Source organism: Bubalus kerabau, chromosome X, assembly GCF_029407905.1.
Source record: "Bubalus kerabau isolate K-KA32 ecotype Philippines breed swamp buffalo chromosome X, PCC_UOA_SB_1v2, whole genome shotgun sequence".
Classification (NCBI taxonomy): domain Eukaryota; kingdom Metazoa; phylum Chordata; class Mammalia; order Artiodactyla; family Bovidae; genus Bubalus; species Bubalus kerabau.
Genome location: NC_073647.1, coordinates 90,087,529 through 90,102,341, shown reverse-complemented (window position 1 = coordinate 90,102,341; position 14,813 = coordinate 90,087,529). Strand labels below are relative to the sequence as shown.

Genomic DNA, 14,813 nt, shown 5'->3' with positions numbered 1-14,813 from the left:
TTGATAGAGAAATCAAAAGCTTTCCAGACAAGTAAAATTTAAGAGAATTTAGCACCACCAAACCAGTTTTACAACAAATACTAAAGGAACTTCTCTAGGCAGGAAACACAAGACAAGGAAAAGACCTACACAAAATAAACCCAAAATAATTAAGAATATGGTAATAGGATCATACATGTCAATAATTATCTTAAAAGTAAATGGATTAAATGCACCAACCAAAAGATATAAATTGGCTGGGTGGATGAAAACATGTGTATGTCCACTTACTACATCACTCTTTTACCCTCCAAATTGTATGCAATTATTTTATATTGTTAGGTTAATCATATTCCCAATATATCTTGGAATTGTGATTATCTTTTTTTTCTGTCTGGCTATTGATTGTGAAAACTTATAAACATCTTTCACTATTGTGATTATGTAACTATTACTCCATGAAATTAAAAGATGCTTGCTCTTTGGAAGAAAAGCTATGACAAACCTAGAAGAATTGATGCTTTTGAACTGTGGTGTTGGAGAAGACTCTTGAGAGTCCCTTGGACTGCAAGGAGATCCAACCAGTCCATCCTTTTTTTTTTTTTTTCAACCAGTCCATCCTTAAGGAGATCAGCCCTGGGATTTCTTTGGAAGGAATGATGCTGAAGCTGAAACTCCAATACTTTGGCCACCTCATGCGAAGAGTTGACTCATTGGAAAAGACTCTGATGCTGGGAGGGATTGGGGGCAGGAGGAGAAGGGGACGACAGAGGATGAGATGGCTGGATGGCATCACTGACTCGATGGACGTGAGTCTGAGTGAACTCCAGGAGTTGGTGATGGACAGGGAGGCCTGGCATGCTGTGATTCATGGGGTCACAAAGAGTCAGACACGACTGAGTGACTGAACTGAACTGAACTGAACTGAGACAGTGTATTAAAAAGTAGAGACATTATTTTGCCGGAAAAGGTCCGTATAGTCAAAGCTATGGTTTTTCCAATAGTCATGTATGGATGTGAGAGTTGGACCATAAAGAAAGCTGAGCACTGAAGAATTGATGCTTTTGTACTGTGGTGTTGGAGAAGAGTCTTGAGAGTCCCTTGGACAGCAAGGAGATCAAACCAGTCAATTGTAAAGGAAATTTGTCCTGAATATGGAGAAGGCAATGGCACCCCACTCCAGTACTCTTGCCTGGAAAATCCCATGGATGGAGGCGCCTGGTAGGCTGTAGTCCATGGGGTCGCCAAGAGTCGGATATGACTGAGTGACTTCATTTTCACTTTTCACTTTCATGCATTGGAGAAGGAAATGGCAACCCACTCCAGTGTTCTTGCCTGGAGAATCCAAGGGACGGGGGAGCCTGGTGGGCTGCTGTCTATGGGGTCGCACAGAGTCGGACATGACTGAAGTGACTTAGCAGCAGCATTCATTAGAAGGACTGATGCTGAAGCTGAAGCTCCAATACTTTGCCCATCTGATGTGAAGAATTGACTCATTAGAAAAGACCCTGATGCTGGGCAAGATTGAAGACAGCAAGAGAAGGGGATGGTAGAGGATGAGATGGTTGGATGGCATCACTGACTTGAGCAAGCTCTGGGAATTGGTGATGGACAGGGAAGCCTAGCATGCTGCTGTCCATAGGGTCACAAAGAAGTGGACATGACTGAGCAACTGAACTGAACTATTACTCAATACCATTGTATCATGATTGATCAACAGAAAATAATAGAATTCTATATCACTAATAGTACCATTTAATATAAAAACCTGTTATCCCTTTTTAAAATCCAGATGCATATCAGAATTATCTTGCAATTTTTTGAAAAATACAAATGCCCAGGTATTGCTTTTCTTCTCCAAACTCCAGATATGCTTCTAATGAGCAGCCATGTTTAAAAACAACTTTACTATTTGATGACCTTTTAATTTTATCTAGTTTGTTTCACTTGTTCCATTTCATATTCATTGCTCCCACTTCATTTAGTTTGTGTTTTCCAATTTCTCCATCTCTTTTTTTTTCTTTGATGTTCTTTCTCAAGCCTTTATCTAGCATAGTAGAAAAAGTTTTGTATACATATATATAAATTATATAATATATACATTTTAGAAAACTTACAAACTTTTGCCTAACTAAAAATTTATGACATTTTGATTCCATTTGTTTGACTTAGTATGAATAGTGAAAGTCACTCAGTGGTGTCCAACTCTCTGCAACCCCATGGACTAAAGCATGCCAGGTTCCTCTGTCCATGTAATTCTCCACTGGAGTGAGTAGCCATTCCCTTCTCCAGGGGATCTTCCCAACCCAGGGATCAAACTCACATCTCCCATATTTCAAGTGGATTCTTTACTATCTGAGCCACCAGGGAAGCCCTTAGTATGAATAGAATGTTAGATTTCTAATTTAATAAAATAGACATGCAACAAGTAGCAAAGGTTTACTGTATAGCACTGGGAACTTTAGCCAATATCTTATAATAACCTATAATGAAAAATAATCTGAAAAATAATATATGTTTATGTGTATAACTGCATCACATTGCTTTGCATGTGGAACATTGTAAGCTAAATATACTTCAATAAAATATATATATTAAGGAAAAAATTCTCATCAAAACATTAATGGAACATGAGCTAACAGAACAAAGACTACAGTGGTCATATATGACAATGAATAGTCTTTACCAAAATAGTTTGAAACTCTCAAAACAGACAACTGCAACCTTAAACAATAATAATGAAAGCTCTAAGGAAGAGAGAAAATTTTATTTGTAAATACCGAACTTTCAACTAAAAAATCAAAGAGCACACAGAGAAACAGAAGAACATGGCCTATTCAAAGGGACAAAATGAATTGACAAAATCATTCCTGAGGAAGCCCAGATATAGGACATACTAGACAGACCTTTTTTTTTTACCAACTTTGCTAAGATATAACTGACATATAACACTGTGAAAGATTAAGGTGTACAGGTGATGATTCGATACCATATGTATTGCAAAATGATTACTGTGATAAAGTTGGTTAATATCTATCTCCTCACATAATTACTGTATTTTTTGTGGCGGGAGTATTTATGATCTTCTCTCCTCACAACTTTCAAGTATATAACACAGAATTGTCATAGTCATCACACTAAGTATTAGATTCCCCAAACTTACTCATTTTAAATGAAAATTTGTACTTTTTATTCAACATGTCTCCTTTTTTCCAGTTTCCAGTCTCTGGAAACCATCATTCATTCACTCTGTTTTTATGAGTTTTACTTTTCTAAAAAAAAATTCCCCATACAAGTGAGAGTAAACAGTATTTGTCTTCCTCTGTATGACTTATTCCATTTATCATAATGCCTTCAAGGTCCATCCATGTTGTCACAAATGGTAATGTTCCTGGTGAATTTGAGGGTTTTGATGTCTTGTCACTGAAAGAATTCAGTGAGAAAGAAGGTTATTGATAAGAAGTAGATTTATTTAGAGAGAAACACATTTCACAGGCAGAGGTTGGGCCATCTCAGAAGAGGAGAGAGCCTCCAAATATGACATGGTTAGTTTTCAGGGGTTAGATAATTTCATAGGCTAATGAGTAGGACCAACTATTTCAGGGAAGGAGTGGGGATTTCCAGGAATTGGGCCACCACCCACGTTTTGGCCTTTTATGGCTGGTCTCAGAACTGTCATGGAGCTTATGGGTGTGTCCTTAATATGTTAATGTATTACAATGAGCGCATAATTAGGTTCAAGGTCTCCTGCTGCTGCTGCTAAGTTGCTTCAGTCTGTCTGACCCTGTGCGACCCTATAGATGGCAGCCCATCAGGCTCCCCCGTCCCTGGGATTCTCCAGGCAAGAACACTGGAGTGGGTTGCCATTTCCTTCTCCAATGCATGAAAGTGAAAAGTGAAAGTGAAGTCACTCAGTCATGTCCAACTCTTAGCGACTCCATGGACTGCAGCCTACTAGTCTCCTCCATCCATGGGATTTTCCAGGCAAGAGTACTGGAATGGGTTGCCATTGCCTTCTCCGGGTTCAAGGTCTACTAGAAGTCAAATCTTCTGCCATCTTGGACACAGTTGGTTCTAACTAGTCTTTGTCATGTCCTATGGATGGCTATGCGATTCTTTTACAGGTTGTGTTCTACTCCCTTCCTTTCTATTCAGTAGGACTTCCTTCCTTTTTATGGAACTTAATACTCCATTGTATATATATCAAATTTTAAAAATCAATTCATCTGTCTATAGACACTTAGATTATTTCTATGTCTTATCTCTTATGAATAATGCTGTAATGAATGTGAGGGTGCAGATAACCTCTTTGAAATACTGATTTCATTCATTCATATATATACACAAGGGTAGGATTGTTGTATCGTACACTAGTTCTATTTTTATTTTTTTGAGGAAACTTCATACTGTTTTCCATAGTGGTTCTTCCAATTTACATTTCCACCAGCAAGGCACTAGGGTTCCCTTTTCTCCACATTTTCAACAGTACTCATTATCTCTTGATATTTTTAGGCCCTTTTCAAAAATTTATTTATGACTGTGCTGGCTGTTCCTTGCTGAACATGGGCTTTCTCTAGTTGCAGCAAGTGGGGGCTACTCTCTAGTTTTGATGTGCAGATTTCTTATTGTAGTGGCCTCTCTAGGGTGCATGGGCTTCAGCAGTTGCAGTGTACAGGCTAAGTAGTTGTGATACATGGGCTTAGGTGCTCTGAGACATGTGAATATTCCCAGACCAGGGGCTGAACCCATGTCCCCCTACATTGGCAAATGATTTCTTAATCACTGGACCACCAGGGAAGTCCTCTTGATTTTTTTATAATGACCATCTCAATAGATGCAGGTTGATGTCTCAATATGGCTTTGATTTGCATTTGCAAATTTGATTTGATTTGCATTTCAAAGTAATGGTTGATAATGTTAAGCATCATTTCATGTACCTGTTTTCAAGGGGGTATCCCAGAATTCAAGGCAGCAGAAATGTGCCCACTTTTTTTTTTTAACACAATGAGTGAAAAGGAGAGATTGCTTCTTTTTGTGACACTCTGCTCTCACCTACAGAAAAACAGCTAAGAAGCTATTTCCTTGACATAAAATCCACTGCAGCAGACATACTCAAATAAATAAGAAGCAGAAAGCACTATTTACAATAGCCAGGGCATGGAAGCAACATAGATGTCCATTGACAGATGTATGAATAAAGAAGTTTTGGTACATATATACAGTGGAATATTACTCAGCCATAAAAAGAAATGACTTTGAGTCAGTTAAACTGAGGTGGATGAACCTAGAACCTGTTATACAGAGTGCAGTAAGTCAGAAAGAGAAAAACAAATATCATATATTAACACATAAATATGAAATCTAGAAAATAATGATACTGATGAACCTACTTGCAGGGCAGGAATAGAGATGCAGATGTAGATAATGGACTTGCGGCACAGCAGGGAAAAGAGAGGGTGGGATGAATTGAGAGAGTGCACTGACACAAATGCATTACCATGTGTAAAAGAGATAGCTAATGGGAAGTTGCTGTATAGCACAGGGAGCTCAGCCTGGTGTTCTATGACAGCCTAGAGGGGTAGGATTGGGAGGCGGATGGGAAGGAGGCTCAAGAGGGAAGGGATACATTTATATTTATGGCGGATGGGTTATTATATGACAGAAACCAACACAATATTGTAAAGCAATCATCCTCCAATTAAAAATAAGTAAGAAGCAGAAGAAACATGATGTTCCTCTTGAAATTCTGGCTTCTCCATAGCTACAGAAATAAATTGGAAATGAAGAAGTGGGAAGACTTACACCTATTTCACCTATGCTGAATGATCAAATTAATGCATAGAGGGGATTGAAATGAATAGGAACAGATACACTGGAGTACAGGGACTACAGACCACCTCTTAGGCTGGCTATAAAACAAACCACAAAAATTTTTAAAGAATTGAAATCATATGGAGTAGGTAGTCTGACAATAATGTAATAAAACTAGAAAACAACAGAAATACAAAGCCTTTAAATACTTGGGAAATAGAAAAAACATTAACAAAAAAATCAATGGGTCAAATTGGAAATCTGAAAAGAAATAAAAATATGTAGAACTGAATAAAAATATAAATGCAACATAACACAATATGTAGACTGCAGCTAAAGCTGTGCTGAATGGGAAATTAATAGCACTAAATGCTTACTGCTGCTAAGTCGCTTCAGTTGTGTCCGACTCTGTGTGACCCCATAGACGGCAGCCCACCAGGCTCCCCCGGCCCTGGCATTCTCCAGGCAAGAACACTGGAGTGGGTTGCCATTTCCTTCTCCAATGCATGAAAGTGAAAAGTGAAAGTGAAGTCGCTCAGTTGTGTCCGACTCCTAGCGACCCCATGGACTGCAGCCCACCAGGCTCCTCCATCCATGGGATTTTCCAGGCAAGAGTACTGGAGTGGGGTGCCATTGCCTTCTCCAGTAGAAAAGAAAACAGATCTTAAATCCATAATCTAAATTTCTACTTCAAGAAACTGGAAAATAGAAGAGCAAAACAAAAACAAAGCAAGCAGAAAGAAGGAAATAAAACAAAAATTAATAAAATTAAAGCAGAAAAATAATAAAGAAAATCAAATTTTAAAAATATGTATTTAGGAAAGCTCATTAGAATCTATAAACCTCTAGCAAGACTGACAAAGATAAAAAGAGACAACATAAATTGCCATTATAAGGCATAAAATAGGAACTATCATTACAGATATTATAACCATTAAAAGTAAATCGAGTATTAACAAAGAGTCTCTCCTTGACCAAACTTTAGTCTTTAGTCAAGCTCTTCTGAATCCTCTTTTCAACTAGGCCTTGATTTTTGGACTTCCATGTTTATCTTCGCATTGTCCAATTGTAGTAAGAATCCAACCATTTAAAGTCAGTTTAACAAAAATCCCCACTCTAGATATCTATCACTCTTGATATCTGATTAAATTCTTCATCCCTCACCATCCCTCAGGTGATATCTAATCCCTCTTGGCTACCTTAGGGCTTCCTATGGTGGCTCAGATGATAAAGAATCCACCTGCAATGTTGGACACCCAGGTTCAATCCTTGGGTTGGGAAGATGCCCTGGAGGAGGGCATGGCAACCCACTCCAGTATTCTTGCCTGGAGAATTCTACTGACATAGGAGCCTGGCAGACTACAGTCCATAGGGATGCCAAGAGTTGGAAACAACTAAATGACTAACCCTTTCAGGCTACCTTTAGCAAAAATCCTATGAAGTCAATTTAGCCAGTGAAAGTGAAAGTTCAGTGGTGTCCAACTCTTTGAGACCCCATGGACTATAGAGTCCATGGAATTCTTTAGGCCAGAATATTCAGATGGGTAGCCTTTCCCTTCTCCAGGGGAATCTTCCCAACACAGGGATCGAACCCAGGTCTCTCATATTGCAGGTGGATTCTTAACAGCTGAGCCACAAATGAAACCCAAGAATACTGGAGTGGGTAGGCTATCCCTTCTCCAGCAGATCTTCCTGAATCATTCCTCATCCCTGATATTTCCTCTTAGTAATTTTCCATCCACTGACCCCTCCACCCTGCTCCTTAGTTATAAATCCTCACCTTTCCTTGTATTCAGAATGGTGTCCAATTCTACACAGAGGTCTCTTTTCCCAAACTGCAATAGCCTGATTAAATTCTGCTTTTACCACTTTAACTACAAAATAAGCTTTGCATTCCCTTGACAGTATAGATAATTTGCACTAAAATTTTGAACAATTTAGAAGAAATAATCTAGTTCCTCAAAAATAGGCAACCATCTAAGAGTGAGGATGGAAGAAGCAGTGTAGGAGGTTTGAAGAGAGAAAATAGGTTGTAAAATAACAGGGTGGGCAGGGATGGGGGCATGAGAGAAATGAGCAGTTTGAAGATTTGGACTAAAAATCTGGTGGAAAGATGTTTTAGGTTAAATAGAGACACGGGGAGTTTCAAGATCGGACAATGCGCATTCTCTATGATCCAGGTACCTGAGTCCACAGGTGGAGGGGCAGCCTTTCCTACCAGTGCCCCACCGGGTGACAGATTAAATCTGGGATCACATAACTACTGTTCAGTCTACCCTCTGCCTCAGTGAAGTACACCAGGCAATGCCTTCCTTCATTCTACCCCCAGATGGAGATACTCTGCCTCCATTTTACCTGAGTTCCATTTGCCAGGAAGGCTGGACATTCTACAGTAGTTCTGAGCCTCTCCTGAGAGCTCCTGGCATCATACGGAGATTTACACAGATGCTTCTGTCTGCCCACGCCGCTGTGAGCTACAGCGGTGGCCAGTCTGAGTTTCCTGTAGCTTTCCTCTTCCTTGAGTTCCATACAGCATCATGCTTTCTAATCACGATTCCCATCAGCACTCCCTGAAGCAGAGTTCCATATAGGCACTGCACCTTAATGAGATAATTTGAGTACCCAGTAATTAGTGGGATGCATCCTGGTAGGGGTGACTACAAGAGCTGTATTTTGGGGGTACTGGTTGCCCCACATATTCCACAAAGGCCATACAGAGGAACCTACAAAATGAAAATTTTAGAAACACTTTGGCCAGGAGGGCTGGGGATTGAAGGAGCAGCATCTCACACTTCTGGACCTTTCTGGCCCCAAATAAGGATGTGCTGCAGGCACAATACCTCCTCTGGGTGTACGTGTTACTCGTCGTCTTCTCCATGAAGTTCAGGAAGATAAAAATGGCCATGGAGGTGCCCGGGCACCCTCTCCATTCAACAAAGCCCTCTACCCCCACCCAATCAATGGTCAGATACGATGTTTTCTCCTTATCTTCATTTGCCATAAATATAAGGAATACACCCCAAATATCTTACATAGTGAACAGATAGCTTCCTGGCAAAAAGTCCTATATGTCAAAAATAAATAAATAAATAAAAACCAGTAATGTGTGCTCTTTAGCAGTAGTTTAGCCATTCAGCAATACAGTCTTTTACAAATACACATTTTTAGGCCACCTCCCCCCACCCCACACCACCCCCCCCCACACACACACACACCAAATTTAGAGAAGCACATTGACGTTAATTGGTAGTTTAGTAATATGATCACCCAGGTAAGTCATTCAGAAGAAGGCAGTCTCCTCCGATATTTCTGAAAATTGTTTTCAGTTATTTAAGGCGATCATATGCTGCTGCTCCCCTTGGTCATTTAGCACATCTCATTCAGGCAAGGGGAGAAGGCAATGGCACCCCACTCCAGTACTCTTGCCTGGAAAATCCCATGGACAGAGGAGCCTCATAGGTTGCAGTCCCTGGGATCGCTGCGAGTCGGACACGACTGAGCGGCTTCGCTTTCACTTTTCACTTTCATGCACTGGAGAAGGAAATGGCAACCCACTCCAGTGTTCTTGCCTGGAGAATCCCAGGGACGGGGGAGCCTGGTGGGCTGCCGTCTATGGGGTCGCACAGAGTCGGACACGACTGAAGTGACTCAGCAGCAGCAGCAACAGCAGCAGCAGCAGCAGCAACATTCAGGCAAGGAATACCGTGAAATTGTCCCTTGGCTCTCCTTTCACTCAAGAAAGAGAACTTCCAAGTTAAATCTGTCATTTCTGAAATGGTACTCAGGAAGAGGGAATGGAGTCTGACTCTTGATTTCTCTCTTCATCACCATTATGTTCAGGCAAACATTTGAAAAAGATAAGCAGGCTCAGGGCAACTTAGAATTGTATAGCCTCTCAGCTTTCAGAAATCGAGAATTTAAAGGCACTAAAACTGCATTCAATCAATAGCCCTGCTCACTGAAGGCACACAGAAGTGCAGTATAGCATAGAGCCTTGGTGCTCAAAGTATGGTCCACAGACCAGCCCATGAACCAAATTCTGCATGCAATTTGTGAGCACAGTGAAGTCTGAAAAGTTCAGCTCTAGTGATTGGTTAAGAGCTGGGGCACTGACTAGAGCAGTGGTTCTCCAACTTGAGTGTACATCAGAGTCACCTGGAAGGTGTTTTAAACCACAGGTGACTGGGCCTTGACCCCAGAGTTTCTGATTCAGTAGGTGAAGGATAGGGCCTGAGGACTTGCATTTCGAACAAGTTCCCAGGCAATACTGATACTATTATTGTTCTGGGGACAACACTTTCAGAAAAAAACTGGACTAGAGACAAAGCTGGATGGAAACTATGGCTGTATTTGTTTAACCTCACATGAATCTCTTAAACTAAGCCTTAGTTTCTTCCTGCGTAAAGTGGAAATAGGGTACCAGTGTTCCGTGTTACTGTGAAGATTAAATGAGGAACTAGGGAGAGGGCCTTTGGCACAGGGCCTGCCACGTGATAAAACTCAAACAGATGTAGCCAATTATTGTTATTATTATTCAAAGCATACCACGGCAGACATTTCGCCCTCCTCTAACATCCCTTTTCCCCTGTCTCTCCAGGGAATTCTGTCCCCAAAATAACGTAGCTAAATTATACGCAGAGTATGGACAATCCTCGGATAAAGCTCGGTGCTCAGAACATAGAGGACAAATCCTGTCATGGCCTGTATCAGAAGAAAAAGGCTGGGGCTGATCTTAGAAAGAAGTGAAGATCACAGTCACCTGCAACCTGCCATCCAACACAATAGGGCAAAGTCTCGCCGCTACCCTGGCCTAGACCAGCTGGCGTCCTTGATGTTCCCACTCGACACAAGCTGGTAGGTGCCCTCTAACAGGGCATCAGGGACTCTTCTCAGTATCTGTCTTACACTACAGCAATCAGTCCCAACCTCTCCCCTGCACCCCCACAACACTGAGGCTCTTCACTCTGTTTTGTCTATTTAGAGTTCTTTTGCTTCAGATTTTTCCCAGGGTGAGACCCTGTTTTTCCAACTTCCCTTCACTGTGTACCTCACACCTACGAAAGGAGAACCACAGCTAGTGATGGGTCTGTAGCCTTTTAACTCCCTGTTTTCCTCCAGACCCAGGATAACTGAGGGGATCCTACTGTTGTCTACCACAGAATATGCATGCATGCATTCATTCATTCTTTCATTCAATTTATCATGCTGCTGTCAACACGGTTTCACCTTCTACTAAACTTTAGTGTGTGTGTTAGTCGCTCAGTCGTGTCCGACTCTTTGCGACCCCATGGATTGGAGCCCTTTAGGATTCCCTAAAATATCAAAGTTGTGAACACTACGTAGGATCTACTATGTACTATGGGCCCATTCCAAACTCCTCCCTGTAATTAAAATTCCACTGGCATTCCACCCATAGTAATGCAGGTCTGTGACAAACTCTTCCATTACAGCAAAACAAAGCCCCAATAGCGACCTAATCTGGAAAGACAAGATCCCAGGACCCATAGAGAAAGGAGACCAGAAAGGAGGGCAGGCCACAAAGAGGAAGCGAGTCAGGCTTCCCCACCCTCTGTACTCTTGGGCCTTCTGTGGAAAGAGGCTTTTAAGCTAGGTGCTCAAGGCCCGAAAAGCAGCTGTTGTCCAGTCTAGTGCCAGCACTTCCTGGTCCTGATCCATTCAGCCCTTCTATCAGAACTTCCTATTCTGATTCTACTTTTGAGAGTCTAGGAGCTACTGCAGGCAATGAAGCAGCAAACATTTCTATCTTTTTTTGTGTTGATCTAAGCCTCTGTATCAATAAGGCGTGAAGCAATGTAAAACCAGGAAGAAGCTTTTATCCTTATCAATATCATCAAAGGCCATACAGGACTATTCCTAATGTCCTCACCTGTCATCTCCTTGAAGAAGCTGAATCTGACCACCCAGTGAAAATGGGTACATATCCACCACGTTTCTCTCCAACATATCACCCCGTTTTATTTTCTTACTGTCACTTATCACTATCTGAAATCGACTCGGTTGTTTATTTATGTTCTGTCTCCACTCCCTAGAAGGAGTGGTCCCTGAGCACAGGACTCTTGTGATCTTCAGTGTCTTGGATCCCCAGAGTCTAAAACTGTGTCTGGTACGTAACTGGTGCTCAGTGAATATTTGCTTTATGAATGAACGGACGCACGGACAGCTGGGTGAATGATGCCCTCTTAAAAGGGGCTCCGGGGCTACTTGGCTTTCTCTTTCTCTCCCTCAAACACTCAAGCCCCGATCCACAAACTAAAGGGCCAGCAGAAACTTCCCACTAAATAGCTTGAAGGTCTAGGGCACACAGCTGACTTGGGAAGTCCGTACAGCGCTGATGCGCATGTCCACACGCCACTGATACGCGTCCATCTTCGCGTTACTCTTCTCGATGACTCTTAGAATGGGTCTGAAAACTAACGCCATCCCCATGCTCGCTCTCAATCCTCCCGGAAATGTTCGCCACCCCAGGGAACATAAGAAACTATCCACAAAATTAATTCAGATAGGAAAGAGCGGACCCGAATTCTGTACCACCGTAAGACAAACCGCCACACTTCCCATCAGCCATTGGCGCTGCCCACCCGGAAGGCCGCTCAGGAACTTCCTGTTGCTGTTGCTATGGCTTCGGGGGCGGGTCTTCAGGAGGCCGCTCTCAGTTCGGGTCAGTCGCTCAGTCCTGTTCAGTCGCTGAGTCCTGTGTGACTCTTTGGGACCCCATGGACTGCAGCACGCCAGGCTTCCCTGTCCATCACCAACCCCCCGGAGCTTACTCAAACTCATGTCCATCCAGTCGGTGATGCCATCCAACCATCTCATCCTCTGTCGTCCCCTTCTCCCGCCTTCAATCTTTCCCAGCATCAGGGTCTTTTCCAGTGAGTCAGTTCTTCGCATCAGGTGTCCAGAGTATTGGAGTTTCAGCTTCGGCATCATTCCTTCCAAAGAATATTCAGGACTGATTTCCTTTGGATTGGCTGATTGGATCTCCTTGCAGTCCAAGGGACTCTCAAGAGTCTTCTCCAACATCACAATTCAAAAACATCAGTTCTTCGGCCCTCAGCTTTCTTTATAGTCCAACTCTCACATCCATACGTGACTACTGGAAAAACCGTACCTTTGACTAGACGGACCTTTGTTGGCAAAGCAATGTCTCTGCTTTTTAATATGAGGCCGCTCTCCTGCCTCTCAATTGCATATCCACTTCCCTGGTGCCCCACCCCCACGCCCTACCCGGAGCAGTTTTGTGGACTCAGCGCCCTAGCTACAGTCGCTTTCCCCTCCCGGTTTATCTCGCTCAGGTCCTTTAGTGGGTCTAAGAGCAGAGTGGGCCGCAAGGGACTCTCTTCCTAGGCCGTCTTCATCGCTCAGTGAAACTACGGCCGCTTGATGGCAGTATAACGCTTTAATTGCGTGTCACTCCGCTCTTCCCCCGCCCTTCGTGTTTGAAAAAAAGTGCTCTTCGGACTCAGAACAAAAATTCTATCTCCACAGAGACGGGGCTGTTTTAGGGCGGCCTTGTTGCTCCCATTTCCTTCTTTAAATCTCTGTGGCAATCCGATGGGCAGAAGTGTAACAGTAAAATATTTTTTAATGTGAGTTTCTTTGATTATTAGCCCGCTTTTGAAAACTTTCTCGCCTGTGCTCCGCCCCCACCTCCCGCCCCCCTTTTAAGCCGTCGTGTTGAGTCTCCTGTAGGGCTTATTTTAGCTTTCTTTTGTTCATTAAATGAATTTCAAGAAGCTGAGCATATAACAGTTGAAAGGTCAGAAAGTATGAAGGTAAACAACACCTTAGTATTTTTGTGTTTTGTCCTTTATAACTGGTAGCATTTTTAAAATGTATTTCCCTACTCTAACAAACAACGTTTGAGTTTCATCTTATTTCACACTCTCAAGATCATACAGTATTGACCATTTTGTACCCTGATATTTTAAAAGCCCCAAAATATACGCTTTAAGCTTTCTCCTCTTTTCTCTATTTCCTTAGGAAAATTCCTGAAAGTGCAACACAAGTGTTTTTCTTTTTCAGTGTTTGACAGGGTTTACCACACCATTGAAAAGATTGAGTGTTACTTGAATTTATTCTTGGAATTGTTTTTAACTAAAGTCCCTGTTTGACGATGATGATGGTATTTTAAAATTGTGGTATAATTAACATGTAACAAATATACATGCTTTTCTGCTGCTACTGCTAAGTCACTTCAGTCGTGTCCGACTCTGTGTGACCCCATAGACAGCAGCCCACCAGGCTCCCCCGTCCCTGGGATTCTCCAGGCAAGAACACTGGAGTGATAGGGGTCAAATCTATTGCATTAAGGAAGAAAGCCGGAGCTCAATCTGAGTATGACAGGGAGCTGGGGTGGTTTAGAACAGATAATCAGAGAAAGGGTGTCAGTTGGCTGGAAAACTACAGAAAGGAGGCACTGAGGGCAGAATGTTTCTTGCTAAACTTGTCGAACAGTATTCTTGCTAAGCAGGGCTAAGGAGTTAGACACTATGGTAGGTTTGAAGAACTGGATCAGAAATGGGAATTTTTTCACTAATTTTTCAATTAACAAAATTTTATTTTTAATTTTCATTTAATTTTCCTTTGCATTGTCTTTTATAACTGGATCGGAGTAGAAAAATTCTCAGTAAAATTTAAAACTTTGCAGGAATCTTGGAAATGGAAGGCCAGGGTGGAGGCCTCATGGATTAAAGATTGATGAAGGAGGTAGGCTTTGTCATAATGACCCATGATCAGGCCTCCACCCTGGCAAGAGCAAAGGAAAATTAAATGAAAATTAAAAATAAAATTTTGTTAATTGAAAAATTAGTGAAAAAATTCCCATTTCTGATCCAGTTCTTCAAACCTACCATAGTGTCTAACTCCTTAGTCCTGCTTAGCAAGAATACTGTTCGACAAGTTTAGCAAGAAACATTCTGCCCTCAGTGCCTCCTTTCTGTAGTTTTCCAGCCAACTGACACCCTTTCTCTGATTATCTGTTCTAAACCACCCCAGCTCCCTGT

The 14,813-nt window shown here is 42.0% G+C and overlaps 1 long non-coding RNA gene across 1 annotated transcript; it reads right to left on the bottom strand.

The window, feature by feature from the left end:
• Positions 1–2,226: 2,226 nt before the first annotated feature.
• On the bottom strand, positions 2,227–13,703 carry LOC129639576 (uncharacterized). Its single transcript, XR_008708478.1, has 3 exons — positions 9,006–13,703; positions 8,146–8,390; positions 2,227–3,402 (listed from the first exon to the last, which is right to left on the bottom strand). It is a non-coding gene; the product is annotated as an uncharacterized LOC129639576 (long non-coding RNA).
• Positions 13,704–14,813: the final 1,110 nt, after the last annotated feature.